At 37.0% G+C, this 19,679-nt stretch overlaps 1 pseudogene; it reads right to left on the bottom strand.

The window, feature by feature from the left end:
* Positions 1-19,454, bottom strand: part of LOC119509853 — a 43,370-nt pseudogene extending 23,916 nt beyond the window's left edge.
* Between the last annotated feature and the right edge of the window lie 225 nt (positions 19,455-19,679).

Genomic DNA, 19,679 nt, shown 5'->3' with positions numbered 1-19,679 from the left:
ATGGAATCATGAGACCAACAAAATATCTAGACAGCTATCTTCGCTTAATTGAGTACTAATGGCTCTTGGCATACTTCCTCCTTCCTTGAATTCTTTTAATATCTATTACAACAGTCTACCTCCTCCAGAAGAAATCAACACAGTGAGGAATGCTGACCTTTGGGATACAATTTTATGTCATTAACAGAATGAAATCAACAGCAGTAGCAAAATTATGCATATTTTAAGCTTCTTAGCACAGCCCCATTTCTGTTCTTTTTAATATGCTATAACAATGGGTGTTTTGTCATTTTCTCAGAAAATTGGCCAAATTGGATTAACTCTGGCTCCATTTATTGTTGCCTTATTTACGTCTCTATGAGACATGTCCCAAAAAATTGCTCCATGCCATTTGAGCATGAGAAAAGCTTCATGCCTTGGTATCAAATGTATAATCCATGACAAGACATTTCAAAGAGACGCATCCTCTATTAAAACATTTTAAAAATAAAATTAATTAGGGATTTGGGCCGAACATTTTGAGACAGAATGCTTCAGCTCTAGGTCCCTAATTATTTTCTAAATATTTGAATCCCCACAAATTGCATATTTCTTGAAATGATATGTATCTAATGAATGGATGGTTCAATTTTGAGAGTGTAACAGAATAAATATCCACCTTCATTAGGCAAAATGCCTTTGTATAGCCTTTAACCATGGGTTATTAGATCGGATTTCTGGAAGTTACTATTACCACTTTTCTATTGCTAACACCAGTCATATTAGGTCTGTCAAATCAGCCTCTCTATTCAGTTCTGCACCTCTCTGTCCAATGCCTATGCTTAGAATTTGTCTATACAATTTCAATTCCTGGCCCAAAGCTCTTCATTTCCCTATCAACACAGCTCTGAAATTTTCTTTTTGACTTCCAAGAATTTCCATGATCGGGTGTTCTGTGGCCTAGTGAACCTCATTTCCCGTCATTCTCTTTCCCATGACTTCATTCTTTCCTTGCTTGAGTGCTCATGCCTTATTGATCCGTGAATACTCAGCAGTCATTCCCATCTTTGTGATTTCTGTCATCAAGTTCTCCATGCTACAATTGCTCTTTGCTCCTTCTGTCCTTTCAAATCCCACTCATTCTTCAATAGCTAAAATCAGACCTTCTATGAAGTCCTGTCAAACTATTGATCTCTCATGGCTCTCTCATTCATTTGCCACTAACTTACTGTGTACTCAGAAGTCAAGCTGCCAGAAGTACAAATATTATTATGATACAGGTCCTGGTTTTAAAATTCTTAAATTCTAGTGGAAAAGATAAACATGGAAACAAATAATTTTGTTGTGTGTGTGTGTGTGTAACTGCACTTGTATAATTTTTAAAGACTGTATCTTGTATTTAAGTGCATTGTACATTTATTTTCTTTGCTTTTTATGTTGCTTCATATGTGTTCAGCTTGGTTTCCCGACTGAGAATAAACAGCTTGAAGACAAAGACAATGTTTAATTGTATTATGTTTGTGTGTGATTTTCCCTTTACCCAGTGCATGTCTAGATTTATAGAAAAAAATAAATTGTTGCAAATTTTTAGGAACTATTCTTCAATATTTCCTCTGAAAATTCCCTTGATTTGTACAAAGGATATAAACAGATACTTGTGCAAGGAGAATGCAATTAGAAAATACAGGTATAGAAAGACATTCAACCTCACTAATTATTAAAGCTTTATAAAATAAATCAACAGGGTATCATTTTATACCAATTTTAATAGGTTTAGAATATTCTGGGTTTTACAAAATGCCTAATAAAGTTCAAAAGAACCATAATACAAGGACAAGAAATTCCTAAACATTTTTTGCAATGCTATTTTTGATAGGAAAAAAAAGGGGAAACACTCTTAGTATCTGACAAAAAAGTAATGGTTAATAAATTATGGCAGGCCAAAATGAAATTCTGTGCAGGCAATGATTGATAAATATAAAGATTATGTATCAGTATAGATGTATGGAAAGTGTAAAAGGAGATTACAATACAATGCATCTCTGTGAAAACAGCTGTGTGAAAATGATGGCTACATACATGCAAAGACTGGATTGTAATACAGAGAAACTAAAAATTAGCCTTGATGTTGATATTGGAGTATATCTTTTTTTTTTCTTTGTAGATTTCTGGTATTGTTCTATTGGTTATTATCCACTGTTGAATTGGCCTTCCAAATGATAGGCTATTGATTTTTGTATACAAAACCTATAATGAGTCCATATGACTCTAAGCTAGAACATATGGTATCAAAAAACAAGCATTTTGGTTTGTTTGGTTTGGGAATTTGTCTTCAATCCATTCTACCACAGTTTGCAAAAGTAAGGATCTTTAGGGAGGATGATTGATACTAAATTGTCCCACTGAGTCATAAGCAGATAGACCATTTTATTTACTTATGAGTACATAAAGCCAGTTTGGTTGAGATGTATCTTGTTATGCCATTTTTTTACTTCTTTGTCAAAATGTAGACATCAATATTTTCTATTGTGTATTATTTCATGTAAACTTATGAAATATAAATGAATATAAATAGGAAACTCATAAGCCACTTGTACTGTTTTTTAATATTTTTACTACTTTTAGAGAGAGCACACAAGTGGATAGTTCCAATTTACTATACGGAATAAAAAAATGACCATGTAACTCTCATCAGTGAAGCCTAAGTACAGAAAGTATATTTAGTCACTTTTCTATATTATTATCTTTCATATTTGTTGAAAACACATGCCATATTTACTTACGTTTGTTCTTGAACAGATTCAACATAATCTGTTTCTTCAATCAATTCTTATTAGGCATGAATGTATATGACATAACTTTTCTCATTTATTTCTTAAGGTTTTCAAAAGCATTTTCACTTACATAAATTACAATATTTTTGCTTGCAAATATCATAATGCCTGAGTAAAAGTTATTTAAATAATAAAAGTTTATTAATCTCCCATTATAAGAAATCTAGAGGTAGGTACAGCAACTCAAGGATGCCATCAAGTATCCATTCATTTGTTTATACCACTGGGAAATCAGCAATAGACATTGTTCTCTTAAACTCTTTATTCCAGTATGTGTTTGCAGGTAGAGCTAAGAGAAACAAACCCCCACCCTTCCCTTTCTCCATACACACGTGTGCACAAACACACACATTTATACACACACATATATGCATGACAAATATGTGGTGTTAACTATTAGAAGACCATGAGAGTTTTAGACTTTATACCCTGCCATATTGGCTATCAATGTCTCCATTTGTTTTCATAAGATGACATAAAATATCACACACTCATGATAACTTTCAAAGCAGGAAGAGTAAGAATAAGGGAGGTGGGGAATCTTTCTTTTCCTGAGTTTTCATTGGGATGGAAATTAGTTTCCAGAACTTATTCAAATAACATCTCCATGTTTCTTGTTAGGCAGCACTAGGTCACATGTCCTCACCTAAATGAATGAGACTAGAGAGTGCGAGTATCATGAGTGGCTTAAATAAAAATGACTCATCTCCCGGAGAAGGGGGTTTTAGCTTCTATAAAGCACACTGCCAGTCTGACACCTGAACCAAATTAGTCTTCTGTTAGCAGGGAAGGGAGGAGGAAAATGGTATTAGAGAATACAACCAACTGTGTCTGCCACAAGGTTAATTTAGAAAGGGCATGTGGTGGCTAATAGTTGGCAGAGCCTTGAATGGAACCCATGTCTTTTGACTCAGTGCTCTAGGTGATTTCACTGCAAGTTAGACTGTAAGTTCAGTCTGTTCATACTGTTTTCTTTAGCAGAATATGCATGGAGACTGTAGCATAGACTTATAGGGTAAATAGTTATGGAAGGAATGGGTGAACGAACAGAAAATACATTCTAAAATGTTTCTCCAGAATGGTAAGTGTCATGTGTTTTCTTTAACACATTCCATTTTTTCAATACCCTTCTTAAAATAGGTCCTGCACAAGTGAACACACCAATGAATTTCAGTTCTTTGATTATAAAACAAGGAGTTGAACCGTATGATTTCAACGGCCTTTTGTGTCTCCCAACAGCAGATGTAGTCTCACTGCACCCAGTAAATGGATTTATATTCCTAATCCATAGACCCCCAAGGATCTTAAGAGTTATGAAAAATGCATCATCTCCGTATCAGTATAAATACAACATTATGAAATAACTTGTTTTTGTAAGTAATCTAGCCTTATGGAAGCTTGCAATCTTGACCAGACACCTGTATTAATGTATAGAGTGAATATAGATCTCCTCCATACTGGCTTGGACTTTAACTTGTTCTATGTGGAAGAGATCGTCTAGAAAAATGGAAAATGCTTGGGCCTCTATTAGTTCCAGTCTTATCTCTATCAGTAACTCTTCAAGTGGACTTGATAAACCACACAATTTTTCACAACCTCTACTTAAAAAGACACTAATTATATCTACACTATCAAATTTGGGGGAAGAATATATGTGATTTTTTTTTCAAAAGATCATATGTGATGAAGCTTTTTACTACAAAGGAGAGGCTAAGCCTACTTATAATTGTACCTAAGACTCACCCCCAAAGAACCTCTTTGTTGCTCAGATGTGGCTCCTTCTCTTCTCTATGCCCACTCAGCAGGTGAACTCACTGCCCTCCCCCACGACAAGGGACATGACTCCCAGGGTGTAATCTCCCTGGCAACATGTCATGTCCCACGACTCCCAAGGATGCACCTGGATGAGCCTGGACCCAGCATTGTGGGATTGAGAAAATCTTCTTGATCAAAAGGGGGAAGAGAAATGAAACAAAATAAAGTTTCAGTGGCTGAGAGATTTCAAATGGAATCGAGAGGTCATTCTGGAGGTTATTCTTAATGCATTACATAGCTATCTTTTTTTAATTTTTAGTGTAGAAGAATAGCTAGAAGGAAATACCTGAAACTGTTAAACTGCAACGAGGCAGCCTCGACTCTTGACAAGACGGTTGTATACTTATGTAGCTTACATGGTGTGACTGTGTGATTGTGAAAACCTGTGGCTCACACTCCATTTATCCGGTGTATGGACAGATGAGTAGAAAAATGGGAACAAAAAATAAATGAATAATGGGGGGAATAAGGGGATGGGATGTTTTGGGTGTTATTTTTTACTTGTATTTTTTTTGGGGGGGGGATAATGAAAATGTTCAAAAATTGATTGTGGTGATGAATGCACAACTATGTGATGGTACTGTGAACAATTGATTGTACACTGTGGATGATTGTAGGGTATGTGAATATGTCTCAATAAAACTGTATTTTAAAAAAAAAATCATATGTGATAACAAATGAACAGTGCCTAGCACATAAGCAACATTTATTAAGTGACACTTTTTAATAATTCATTGTACTTTTCATATCAATGTATTTTTTCATATCTAGTATGTTTGCTTATTTATCATACCTTCTTAACTCACTCTAAGAACCAAGAGGGCAAGATTAAGAAAAATATATTCCTTTCTCTTTTATACCCTGCACATTTGTAGTATATGCTATAATAATGAAGAAATATCTGAATAAATGGAGTGTGCATTCTTTTGACCTCACATAAAGAAATGAATAGGTATCACTGAACCTCAAAATTCTTTTGGGTTGATGGTTCTAAAACGATGTCTGACTTACGAATCTAATACTTTTATAGAAAACCCTAAAAAAGTCATCTTTTTTCTATTTTAACTAAAACAAGAAGAAATAAACAAAATAGCATAAAGAATTAACTCAATCTGTGGAGACTGAGGGCAATTTGATGTGAGATTCAAAGAGACTAGCTAGCATAACCCCTCATGAAACATTGGATAGAAAACTATCAGGTGTTTAAAATAAGTACAGTTTGAAATAAGAGGAAGAACACTGAGTTCATAAAGTTTCCCCTCATGTTACGCTAAGATAATTATTATTTTTGTCTAAAATAATGCTTATAATACTAGTTATTTGATGTTGGTGTCCATTCGATTGCTATCCCAATGCAGAGTTCAAGGCAGGGGCCCAGAGATTTCTATCTCCTATTCAAGTGTTCCCAAAGAAGATGTATGAAATATATATATATGTAGGACTCTGAAGCATCAGCCTAAGGGAAAGAAACTGAGGGCTCTCTGCTTGTGAACAATAGACTCATTTTGTTGGTTTGTTCTAGTAGGAAATGGGCTTTATTCAATCACTGAAGACCAATACCTAATTTTCCATTCTGGTTCCCTGGGCACACCTGGCATTGAACGAAATGGACAGGCATACAGAAGTCATTCAGTAAATGGTGGAGAATGTCTCTTCTAACTTTTGGAGCAGTTCTACTGAGATAGGACTTATTACTCTTATTTTGCAGATAATGATATGGAGGTTCAGATGCATTGTATAATTGGCATCAAACAGACCTGGATTTGAATCATAGCTTTGCCACTTTCTAACCATGCATCCTTAGGCAAAGTCTGTCCTCCTTCTCCTATACAATAATACGTCCATTCTCTCATCTCATAGGCAGACAACTTCAACGGAACACAATTTTGTGAAAGTTACACATCTATTATCTTAGCTCTACTCCTGAACTGTATAGTCTGGAACCATTCAGCATTGAGATCTCTGCAGGTTTACTCCTGCCACATCAGGAGTCACACCCTTGCTCTCACATTGGTAGTGCCAAGGGAATGTAAAGCTCATTGTTCTGCTTATGCAAAGCTTAAACTCATGAGCCAGGACATCATACCAAATTTTCACAAATGATTGTCTTTTTGATTAAATTTCACCTGATATTCCAAAAAATTGAGGGGAAGCTCTCACTACAGGACACCTTGGATAGATCAGAGCCCAACATCATAGAAAACTTTCCCCCCCAATCTTTTCAGATCATCAAACTAAGTAATGAATCTGAAGTTTCCTGATGTCTTTCCTGCAATGAGGTTTAAATTAAACATGGTCTCCCTTGGGTACCATTCAAACCAGTTCTAATGACAGTGTAAAAATATTGAAAGGAGCTAAATGAGATTCTTTTATTTAAATATATATAACTATATATGTACTAACTTCACATCATTGAAATGACAAGGAAAGAGCTAACTTCAATGTTAATATTGTTCTCTCACTGCTTGACTTTATATAAATGCCAATAATTCTGAAGTTTTGCAAGATGGATATTTATAATTACTGCAGATTGCATTAGCTACAAAGCCAGCATTAGAAGGTAAAAATTAGATTTTAATGAACAATTCTTTGTAAGGATGTCATGAATTGGTATCTGCAGGATATAATCATGCCTTAAAAATCAAGCAGATTAAATGAGTCCAGAAAAGGACCAGACAGACTAAAGATTAAAATAGCTTCAAAGACAGGCCCCTTGTGGACTACTCTTCCCATCCCCTGTGGGAAAATGAAGTAGGAAGAAAAGAAATGAGAAAGAATAAGAAATGTGTGTTTTTAAAATGTAATGTGTGCTTTAATGCTTTACAATTGGTGGGGAAAATTTGAGTTGACAATTTTTATAGTTGTGATTTCACACAGCAAATTAAAGGCTTTGTGAGGAAATACACAGATTTTCAGGGACTAGTACTGAAATCCAATGGTCTCTGTAATGGTTGATTTTGGTCTCTGTAATGGTTGATTTTAGGTGTCAACTGGGCTAGGCTGTGGTGCCCAGTTGTTTGGTCAAACACCAGCCTAGATGTTGCTGTCAAGGTATTTTATAGATGTGAATAAAATCTACAATCAGTTGACTTTAAGTAAAGATCACCCTTGATAAAGTGGGTGGGCATCACCCAATCAGTTTAAGGCCCCAAGGGCAAAAACTGTGGTTAACCAAAATAGAAGTTCTGTCTCAAGACTACAGCATCAAGTCTTCTATTATTTGCAATGCTCTGGTTTCAGAATAAATTGCTTCAAATGCTCTGAAATGCTGTCTTCTCTCCATAAACTGCCATATTGATTGTCAGACAGCTCTTGATGTCCAGTCATCTAATTTATTTATGCTGGATTAGATATTAATATTTTTCCAGAGACAAAATTAAATGAAGATAAGCTGAGTAATGCTTAGGATAAAAGAAACAAAAAATATTGAAACATTGCAGGGAAATCTCTTACAGATCAATTTCCCCAAGCCTCAGAATCAAATCCATAAAATTCCTGGGCTCGTGTTGATGGGCAGTCTACTGTAGCAGCCACTAACTAGGTTCAACAAATTACTTGCAAACAAATGAGCTGTTGCCTTAGAAGAGGGGCAAATACATCTCAAAATCCTTCTCATTCATTCTAATTTTTATGCTTGCTAAATGCCAAGCAGGCATAAAAGGAAAGAATATCCTAATAAGTAGCTAATAAAGGACGAATCCCTTGATCACAAATTAAATTACAGTAAGTATTGACAGCAATAAAGCAAAATAAATAATTACCAGCTTCAGTGCTCTATTGGAATTCATCTTAATTTTATTTAATATTATTAAATACTTACTGTAATTTAATTTGTGATCAAGGGATTCGTCCTTTATTAGCTACTTATTAGGATATTCTTTCCTTTTATGCCTGCTTGGCATTTAGCAAGCATAAAAATTAGAATGAATGAGAAGGATTTTGAGATGTATTTGCCCCTCTTCTAAGGCAACAGCTCATTTGTTTGCAAGTAATTTGTTGAACCTAGTTAGTGGCTGCTACAGTAGACTGCCCATCAACACGAGCCCAGGAATTTTATTGCTCCTTGGAAAAGATCCAGAGCCTCAATAAGTCAGTGATTAGAAATGCACAAAGTATTTTAATATCCCAATTATTTTGATTTAACTTCCTCTAATAGTTTAAATTGATACTGAATTTATTTAGAACCCATTAGAGTTTTTTTTCCCAGCAGATCATAAACACAGACTGAACTTAATCTCAAGACAAAATTAATTATTCATGCTTCAAATTGCCAATGCACATTTCCAAAAACCTGCCACCCTTTCTACAGGCAGGCTTTTATTTTAATTCCCATTCCATTTTAGGAAAGTAATTACTGGCAATGTATATGTCGTTCTGAAGAGCAGTGAGGCTTCTACCCACTGATGTGAAGCCAAAACAGACACTCAGAGCTGCAGGGTAAGAAATTGCTTGATGTCACCAATTCAATATTTCCAGTATAAGCTACCATCCCCTTGAAGCTGATCTACCACGGTAAAAAGGAGAAAAAAGTCACAAGAACCATCCCTTTGTATTAAATACAGGAGAACCCCTTATTAAATTGTCTCAAAGACACTGCAGAAAGCACAAGCCTGGGTTTTCAATGGACATAATATGCTTCTTTGTAAGGTAGCACTCAACTTTTAGTCACTTTGCTGAGTTCGACAGGTGTTTCCAGAGGAGTGGGCTTTTGACTATATAGAAATATTACATATTCAAACCTGTTACTAACCCGCTATGGCAATGGAAGACTATTCAATATTTCCCCAAAACTGTGTCAAGTTCAATAACAGCTGCACTCACTCCAATACCTACTAATACCACAAACTGTGTAAACATTTCACATACATTAGTCCATTTTCAATTCTCACAGAACCTTATGAGAGAAGTTCTATTAGTATCTCTATTTTACAGATAAAAAAGTGAATCAAAGAATTACAAAGGTCAAGCAATTTGTCCCATATCCCACAACAGATAGATAACAGGTCTCTCTACCTCTTAATCCTAATGTTCTTCACCACCATTATACTACCTCTCAGCTTCAGTGGCTCATGCATGTCTGGTTATTCATTCAATACATATAGGAACACATCCTTGCCTAAGGCTCCGGTGTGTGTGGAGGCTGTGCATTGTACTAAGATGGTTAAGATATGGTCCCAATACTCAAGACTTGCCCTAATAAAAGAGGACAGTAATATTTAACATATATGCATTTTTTTTTATTGTAAGGAATGAAAGCAGCAATTTGGGGGAGTTTTCCCTTTTCCTTAAAATAAAAGATACTCAAGAATGTAAATGGAGAAAATTATGAACAAGAGTACATAAAACATCATGTAGCTCCACAAGGCAGAATCTAGAAGACTTGCAGTCCTGCTTTAGTTCTGTCACTATATCTGCATTACCTAGACAAAATCATTGTCTTCTCTAGCCCCAGATTCCCAACCTGTAAAGGGGGGTGGGGGTGGATTATCACATCAAATTTTAAAATAAAGTATAACTAAAAGTGCTTAGCAGAAAAAGAATAAAGTGCTATTCAAATATAAGATGGAATTGCCCCAAGTTTCTGCTATAAAACTGATTTTATCTCTGTCTTCTATTCCTTTTAAGAAGAGAAAATCTGATTTTATTTTTTGATGGAGAGCATCTTTATTAGGGGAAGTGTCTATTTTTTTTCTTTGTCTTTTTCTTCTCTCCGGGTTACTTTTCTTTAGGTGGGGAAGGTTTGATCAGAGTTTAGTGAAGAAGAAATTATGGAATAAAAGACAAAGAAGAGGATGATTCACTCCATATGCTTGTCTTTCTTTTGTTCTAGTTGAAGTGACAAATGGAGAGTAGCTCTGTAAGATATGGGATGTAATGCATTTCTCTGCTTCTAAGTCACAGTTTTCCAAACAACCACCCAGTTGTTCCCTGCTGCAGCATTCTGCCAGCATGCCAGTTACGTGATCCCAATAGATCAGATTAGTCCTTTCATCATCATCTAATCAAATCACAATCTTTGGTTCACTGCCACATCTTCCATGCAGTCTTCCTTGGTGACGAGTTTGGGCCATTTGGTTAAAATCCCTGAAATCGACTCCTGGCTCTGATACTTCATAGCTGTGTGAATTTGGGCAAGTTATTTAAAACTTAACAAGGTTTGGCTTCCTCTCCCTTGAAAGGAAATTATATAGTCTACTGTGAGAATTTAAATAAGCTAATGTATGTAAGATATTTAGCACAGTGCTTGACACATCATAAATAAAGGAGGAATGTCAACTATCAATGCATTTGTAATACCCAAAGCTCTAAGGAACTCATTCTTTATGTGAAAATTATACAGGTTTTGCCTGTGCCTCTCAATTGGTTTATAGCACAACCTTTTTCTGACAATTTTTGACAGCTCCTCTTCTAGAGTCTGTCCAAGTTTGTCTCTCTAATTCAATTGTGAGCATAAGAATGTATGAGTTATTTATCTCTGCATTCCCCATAGCATTCAACAGAAGGTATTCATAAAATGGGTGCTCATAAAATTTACTGTGAATAAATGAATAAATGGGTAACTTGGTTGGCTCCTAGAGTATGGCCTCAGGCAGAGCTTCCTCTGAATATTTCACTTGTTGATTGTTTTGCCCCCATAAGTGTCTGATATTTGCTTTATCCCTCAATTCTGTGGACAGCTCCTTCCCTTTTCATATCCTGCTGCATGCTCGAGGTGGCCGGTATTCAGCTCTATACTCCACTGTGGCCCATTAAATTAAGGACAAAACTTACCCAGGCAGGGCTGAAGGCAGATGGATTCCAGGGCACACAAGCAGAATAGGGGTCTGAACATTTGATTGACTGACAAGGAAGCACATTAAAATTTCAAGAGTAGCTTTGAGGCCAAGTGTGCCAAATGTGCTAGCAAACATTCAAGACATCCTATCTAAAGGGAGCAAAGGAGAGTCTTCTCTGCCCCTCCTGAAGAGCCCCTGCTACATGAGACAGAGGGAATCATGGGAAACATCTTAGCTCAAGAATGAAAGCAGAAAGTGCCAGAACTTCTATCAGTCACTTTCCGTGTGAGCTTGGGTGAGTAACTTCCCTCTGGACCTCAGTTTTTCTTGTGCAAATGATGGTGGGCCACATATCCTCTCAGATTCTTTCCAAATGTACAGTTAAATGAAAGTAAGGTGCAGAACACATAGAACAACATACAACATAATAAACCAGAGTCAGCCTAAAGAAGGGAGTGGTTAAAAATAGGGGAAGGATTTTGGTGTCCACTTTAGGAAAATAAAAGCTCATTTTGTCGGATCAAGTTCATACAATTCAGTGAGTATTTGACAATATCAATGAGTCACTTAATTTGGAGTCAGAGTGTGGAGAATAAAAGAAAAGGGAGTAGGTTCCATGTGACATGACTCCAAGAGCCTATTTCAGATTAGTGCTCAACATAAATAAAAAGCAAAAGCAAATTCATTTCTTTGAATTTTTAAGAGTTTGCCTTAAAGCACATGCTGTCTTTAGAGAAAGAGCACACTATTTATTTATTTACTTACTTCAGTGTTTTTGTATACATGTATGTATTCATTTGTTTGCATCTCTTAAGGAGTGTGAACTTGGGAGAGGGAAAGGCTGTAAAAGAACCTTGTTCTTACAAGTTCTTAGCAAGAACAGATTATGAAAACAGGTTGATTTTTTCATCCTTTCCTCCCAGTAAGTGTGAGTTTAAGGATAATTGAAACAGTCCTTATTGCTTAAAATCTAGGAGCTGAGAACCCTACATAAGAATGCAGCTTAGAAATAATGTAAGAATTTCCTAAAATTACCCAGGTTCCTTTGTTATCCACTTCCTCATCCCTGGCAGATCCAGCATCAGTGTCTCTCCCAGAGGAAATGCTATGGGGGAGAGGGGCGGCCATGAGAAGAAGGTGGGTGGAGGAGGCCGTGTGCCATTTGCAACTATTTCAAAACCACCTGTCAACATTCCAAGTTGCTCGGCAGTATGCTGCACATAAAATTAAATCTGAAGTGCTAATTTGGCATAATTTTTTATTCATAACATCAATTCTCAACATCAGTTTTGACATGTTCTTTTTTTTCCCCTAAGATTTCCAAAGGGAACTGAAAAACTACTTGGCAAAAATAATATTTGGTGAGACATCTGTTGGAGTCGCTGCTTCTTGGTAAAGGTGAACAGTGTTCCCTGGCCCACCTGGGGAGGAAGACGCTATTTCCCTGCTAGGCCTAGAAGCCAGTTTTTCCTGCAATTCTGTGCCGTGGACCCCACAGAGCTGATAAATGGCACTTATTTCTTACTGACCTGGTTTATAAGCTCATAAATCACTGCAATCTCCCTGAAACCCATTTGTTGGAGTCTCCTCTGGATAAACCACAGAGTTAAGTGCACGGAAGAGGTCAGAGGATCAGCTCAGGGATCTAGACTCTACTCTGAGATCCCATTAGGTTCACAGACAAGTCATTTCAGTCATTAAAACAGAGGCTGCCTGGAATGTTTGCGATTGGATGTGTATGAGTGTGTGTCTGTGACTGTGGCCAAGGAGGGAAATCGTATTTGTGTTTATGGGTGGGAGGTGAGGGGAGAATGAAGAGTGGCTGTGTAACATAACACTAAATCTCAGAGTGCAACATTTTTGGTAATAAATCTTCCCAACACAGAGCTTAACAAAGTTTCCCCTGCCTCCAGATTCAGGCATTTCCATATCACCTTTGTGATTTTTGCTACATCCATGTGCCCCAAATAACATTAATTAAAGTTTTTACTTGCATCTGTTTATTTTCAATTTGATATGCTTCTTAACTCTTGTCTTCTGAAATATAATCTATGAAATTGTTTTAAGTTGATGCTTTGCTTATAAATTTCATGATGCATACTAAAAACATAACTACTAAAATTTTTAAAAAATATCTTTCTCTGTAGCATTAAAATCGTGCATTTATCATCAGTGAGATGTGCACCACACCTAGGAAAACTGCATTATAAGATTCACCATCAATGATATTAAAGGTCACTGCACTAGGACACAATAAAGCCAAGTTCTTTTTGCAGATGATTGGCCTATTGTACCTCTGGGACCGAATCAAGCCCTGTTTGAGGATTCAAACTTCTAAAGGGCCTCCAGGAATTTGAGCCCATCAGGGAAAACAACTTTAATATATATGAAACAACTCTTGTACATCAGTTAATCCACGGCAAAGTGCTTTACAATTGGAAAGATAATATGCTGGTTTGAATCTATTATGTTACCCACAAAAGTCATGTTTTTAATGCAATCTTGTGGGGGCAAACTTATAAGTCTTTTGATTAGGATGGAACCTTTTGATTATGTAGCTTTCATGGAGTCATGACCCACCCAACTGTAGGTGAGACCTTTTGATCAGATCATTTCCATGAAGGTGTGAACCCACCCATGAAAGGTGGATCCTAATTAGATCGCTGGAGTTCTTTAAGAGAGCTCATGGAAACAAGGAGCTCAGAGAAGCTGAGAGAGACATTTTGGAGAGAAGGTAAGATATGTAATCCAGGGTTTGCCCCAGGGAGAATCTAAGAGCCAACACAGACCCAGATGCTTGGAGATGCTGGGAAATGCAGACAGAAGGACGTTTGGAGATGCCAAGCTAAGAGATGAAGCCCAGAGTTTGCCCCCAGAGAAGTTAAGAGAGGACCCTGTTCTGGTTTGCTAATGCTGCCGTTAGGCAAAATACCAATAGATTGGCTTTTATAAAGGGGGTTTATTTGATTACAAAGTTACAGTCCTAAGCCCGTAAAAGTGTCCAAACTAAGGCATCACAATAGGGTACCTTCCCTGAAGAATGGCTGATGGTATCTGAAAAACCTCTGTCAGCTGGGAAGGCACAGGGCTGGCGTCTGCTCCTGGGTTCTGGTTTCAAAATGGCTTTCTCCAAGGATGCTTCTCTCTAAAGAGTCTGGGGGATGTTCTCTTAGTTTCTCCCAGGCAAACTCTGGGCTAGCAAAAGTCTGCTTTCAATGGCCATCTCCAAAATGTCTCTCTCAGCTGCAGCACTGAGCTCCTTCTGTCTGAGCTCTTATAGGGCTCCAGTGATTTAATTAAGACCCACACTGAACAGGTGGGATAACACCTCCATGGAAATAATCTAATTAAAGATATTACCCACACTTGGGTGAGTCACATCTCCCTTGAAACACTCAATCAAGAGACCACACCCTAATTAGAAAGATTAATAAATCTGCCCCCACAAGATTGCATTAAAGAATATGGCTTTTTCTGGGGGACATAATATATATAAACTGGCACAGATCCCTAGATGCTTAGAGAGAAACACCCTGGGAGAACAAGCAAGGATGCACAGGAACTGAGAGAGAGAAGCTAAGAGACACAGAAACCCAGAGACATTTTGGAGAAAGCCATTTTGAAACCAGAACTCAGGAGCAAAGGGCAAGTGGACACTAGCCATGAGCTGTCCCAGCTGACAGAGGTGTTTTGGACACCATCGGCCTTTCTTCAGTGAAGGTTCCTCTTGTTGTTGCCTTAATTTGGACACTTTTATGGCCTTAGAACTGTACATTTGTAACCTAATACATCAGCTTTATAAAAGCCAATCCAATTCCAGTATTTTGCATAATGGCAGCTTTAGCAAGCTAGAACAGATAATATATCAACACAGGACAATGTTATCAGTTAATGATTTTAGACTAGTGAGAGAACTCAGTCAAAGTCCTTTGCACTCTGGGGAGAAAGACATCTAAACTTATCAACACTACTGTAAACAAATCTTGGACCACAACTGGGTTATAAAGGATGTTCTTGTAAACCATACTATATAAAATTCATTTAATTAATTGCAAAACTTATCACTTACACTCTTTTGAGCCTCAACAGGCTTGGATTACCTTCATGGAACTCCTCAGAGATAAAGGTATAGCAGGAAGGAACAAGCCATTACCTTACCTTTGGCATTAGGCATACACAGTAAATACTGTGACTTGCCTGGTTTCTAGGAGCTCCAGAACTCTAGGCATTCACCCTGATGATTGTATTGGGCTCAGAGGGAAATTAAAGTTCTGGGCTTGATTTCTGACAGAGCCAGGCAGCTTGATGTACTACTGGCCCAGATCATAAACAACTGTGGTAGGTTGAAATATGCATCCCAAAAAACACATGCTCTTAATCTACATTCCTGCAGGTGTGAACCCACTGTAAATAGGATCTCTTGAAAGTGTTAATTTTAGTTAAGGTGTGGCCCAACTAAATGAGGCCGTTTCTTCATCTGGGTTACTGGGGTTGTTTACAAGCAGAAGAAATGCAGTAATAGTAAGAGAAAGCTATGGGAAGAAGCTGGAAATCAACAGAACCCAGATGAGAAAGGAGAAGACACTGCCATGTGCATTGCCTTTTGGTGGAACAGCCAGGGGATCATAGGCAGCCACCCCCAGAATGCTGCAGTCCTTGGGGAGAAAGTATCACCTCACTGGTGCCTTGATTTTGAACTTCCCTACCCTCAAAACTATGAGCCAATAAATTCCTCTTGTTTAAGCCAACCCATCACATGATATTTGTCATAGCAGTGGGAAAACTAAGATACCATCCCTATGTAAAAGGGAATTCTTTGCCGTAAGTTGATTAAAGCATGGAATGTCAGTGTCTCAGCCCAACTCAGCTTTAATCTGGGGAAAATTTGGAACTCCAGGGACAGCGAGTAAACAGAAGCATCTTTATTCCTGAAAGACCTAGAGGTTGCCAGGCCATGTGACAGCTTTTACTGCAATAACTTGGATGGTCTTTAGCTATATGAAGCCAATAATTTGAATGGGCTTTAGATGCATGCATTTCTCATCAAATCTTTTTTTTTCAGTTGGGTTTTATTTTTATATCATCTTCATTGATTTAAAATTTATTGAAATATAATATATAATAACACAATATGATATGATATGATATAATATAATATAAATTTACATGCCAATAAATGCACCCATTTGAGTGTATAGTGAGAAAAGTCACAGTTACATATGCTTGTGCAACCAACACTACAATAAAGATCAAGAATTTTCCCATCATAGCAACAAGTTCATCTCCTGGTCAAAACCACTTCCTCTACTCTGCAGGCCCCAGGTATCCACAGCCCATTTCTGTTTCTAGGCAACATATTAAAACTTTTTGTTCCATTATCTTTTGGTTTGCATAGTTTATGATGAGATGTCATTAGAGATTTTTATCTTTGTTCCTTTGCAATTAGTATGAACATTTTCTCTGTGACAATTCTTATCTTCGTTTCTCAGTATTTGATGTTGTTTTTAAAAATTTCCTGGTACTTAAAATTTTTTTTACTTATCAGTGATGTTCATGCATTTGATAATTACGTGCTGTGGTATAGTTTTCTATAAACTGTGTTTATGGTTTTCATCAAGTTTGGAAATTTTGGCCATTATTTCTTCAAATATTTTGCTTCCCCCCTCCTTTGGGGGGACTTAAATTACATGTATGTTAGAACACTTGAAATTGTTCCATAGGTTACTGGGGCAATGATCTTCTGCTTCTAGTTTGGGGGGAGGGTGGGTCTTCATGCTTTAATTTGGATAAATTTTATTGATCCAGGGTCAAGTTTGATTGCCTTTTCTACTGCAGTTTCTAAACTGCTATTTATCTCATGCTATGAATTTTTCAATTCAGATATTTTCTTATTTCAAATTTTAATTTCTAGATCTTCCATTGGTTCTTTCACATATCTTCCCCTTCTTTAATGTTTTTTTTTTTTTATACTCGTACATAGCTATAATAGTTGTTTTAAAATCCTTCTCAGTTAGTTGCATTATCTTTCCTATTTTTGGTTCTGTTTTTAATGACTGATCTTTTTCCTGGTTTGGGGGTATATTTTTCTGCTTCTTGGTATGTCTGGTAATGGCTCAATATTGTGAATGTTACATTGTTGAGTGTCTGGATTCTGTTGTCTTCCTTTAGTGTAATAGGCTTTGTTCTGTCAGGCAGTTAAATTTTTTATGGATCAGTATGATCCTTTCATGGGTTTTTAAAAGTTTTTCTTAAGTGAATCTAGAGCTAGAGTAACCTTCACTCAAGGGATAGTTCCACCCTACTCCTAAGGTATGGAATTTGGGCTGAAAGCACTATTTTCTCTGGATGATCTCTGAGGACTCTTCATTCTTGCTGGTTGAAGTTTGAATGTCTCCTTACCCTCTGTAATCTTTATGTCTTGTTCAGCTTATTACTCTGGGGTCCTTCTTTGCCATTCTTGGCTCATCATTGAGTTCCTCTCTGCACATATGTGACTTATTACTCAGCATGACTCATGAAGACTCTTAGGCAGCTCTTTAGAACCCTTTTTATACCTATCTATCTCCTTTCCTGAGTACTGGCGCACTCTTCCAAATACCTCAATTTCCTTGAACTTTGCTATCTTCCTAAGTTGGCCATATCACCAGGTTCTGTTTGTTTGCTCCCTCTTTGTATTTATGGTTCAAAAACTGTCCCCAGGCAGTGAACTGGAATAATTGTAGTACTTGCCTCATTTATTTACCTTTTTCAGGCATCATAGTCTATCACTTCCTAGTGTCCAAGGTCAAAAACAGCTGGTCCATCTATTCTGTCAAGTTTTATAGTTGTTTATAGTGGTCCTTTTTTACTCCATTATGGCCAGGAGTGGAATGAAGCTCCATACCTCCCCTATCTATTTTAAATTTTGATAAAGTACACAATGATAGAGTATCTTCACAAGACAGTTTGGATTTTCAACTTTCTGAGCCTCATATAAAACACTGAATTTTATATTTATATCCTTCCAAACAGCTAGTAAATCATAGTTACTTTTTCAAAGTAATAGAGAAATTTCAGTGTTAGAAGAGGATAAAGGGGACATTGAAGTTAATCCTTGAATTATATCTGCATAACCTCCTACAAAATTCTCCTGATTTATTAGCAGCTTATTTTTAATAACTGTAATGGTATGGATTCAGTCCTCCCAGAGAAATCTCATTCCTTTATAAAACAGCTTTGTTACAAAGTGCTTTATTAAATTGGCCTAAATTCTTTCTTCTTATACGTTCCAATGTATGACTCTTTTATTGGACACTGAAATCATACATAAGTTAAGTTTTAAAAATTATTCACATCTTGCTTGATTCCATATCAGATTTGAAGCAGCCTTTACAGAAGATAAACATAACAGAATTTTTGATGTATGGGAACAGATCTCAAGTCCCCTAAGCATACTCTAGTCCAAATTAAGCAATCTTGGCCCCTCAGTTATTTTTTTATGTGACATGATTTAGTGTCTTCTGGCCACTTTGGTTGCTCTCTTTTAGGCATACCCTGTGAGAGTTACCAACATCTCTACTTGCTTAAATGCCATGTATATCACTCACTATCAACAAATATTCACAAAGATACCCCTTAACAAACCAGATGCATGTCTTTCCATACATTCATATTGACAGTCTGTTTTACCATACCACACCACACCCATAGGGGAATCACAGTGCAGACCCTTAGAATTTTGGAACAAAGCCCTGCCATTCTCTTCAGACAACTACTCTACTTTGAGAAACAGTTTTTGGCCTACTAATGGGCTTTCATAGAGACTAAACGCTTAACCATGGGCCACCAAAATTGCCACAAGACCTGAGTTGCCTGTGATGAACTGGGTGTTGTCTAGGCCACCAAGCCATGCAGTTGAGCATGCATAGTGGTAGTACATCAAAAAATTGAAGTGATGTAACAAGATTGGGTTCAAGCAGTCCTTGATGGTACAAGTATATTACACGAGGAAGTGGCCCAAATGCCCATTGCCCCACTCCTGCCACATTACCTTCTCTTTCCCAGACTGCATCTATGGACTCATGGGGCATTCCCTACAATCAATTGACTGAGAAAGAGAACACTTGGGCCTGGTTTATAGATAGATCTGCATGATATATAAGAACCACCCAAAAGTGGACAGTGGCAGAACTGTAGTCTCTTTCCTTGGACATCCCTGAAGGACAGTAGTGAAGGGAAATTCTTCCAGTGGACAGAAATTTGAGCTGTGAATCTGGTTGTTCATTTTGCTTGGAAG

The sequence above is a fragment of the Choloepus didactylus genome, chromosome 15, assembly GCF_015220235.1.
Source record: "Choloepus didactylus isolate mChoDid1 chromosome 15, mChoDid1.pri, whole genome shotgun sequence".
NCBI lineage: Eukaryota > Metazoa > Chordata > Mammalia > Pilosa > Megalonychidae > Choloepus > Choloepus didactylus.
The sequence above is the reverse complement of the archived record's forward strand: the minus strand, read 5'-3'. Positions and strand labels throughout refer to the sequence as shown.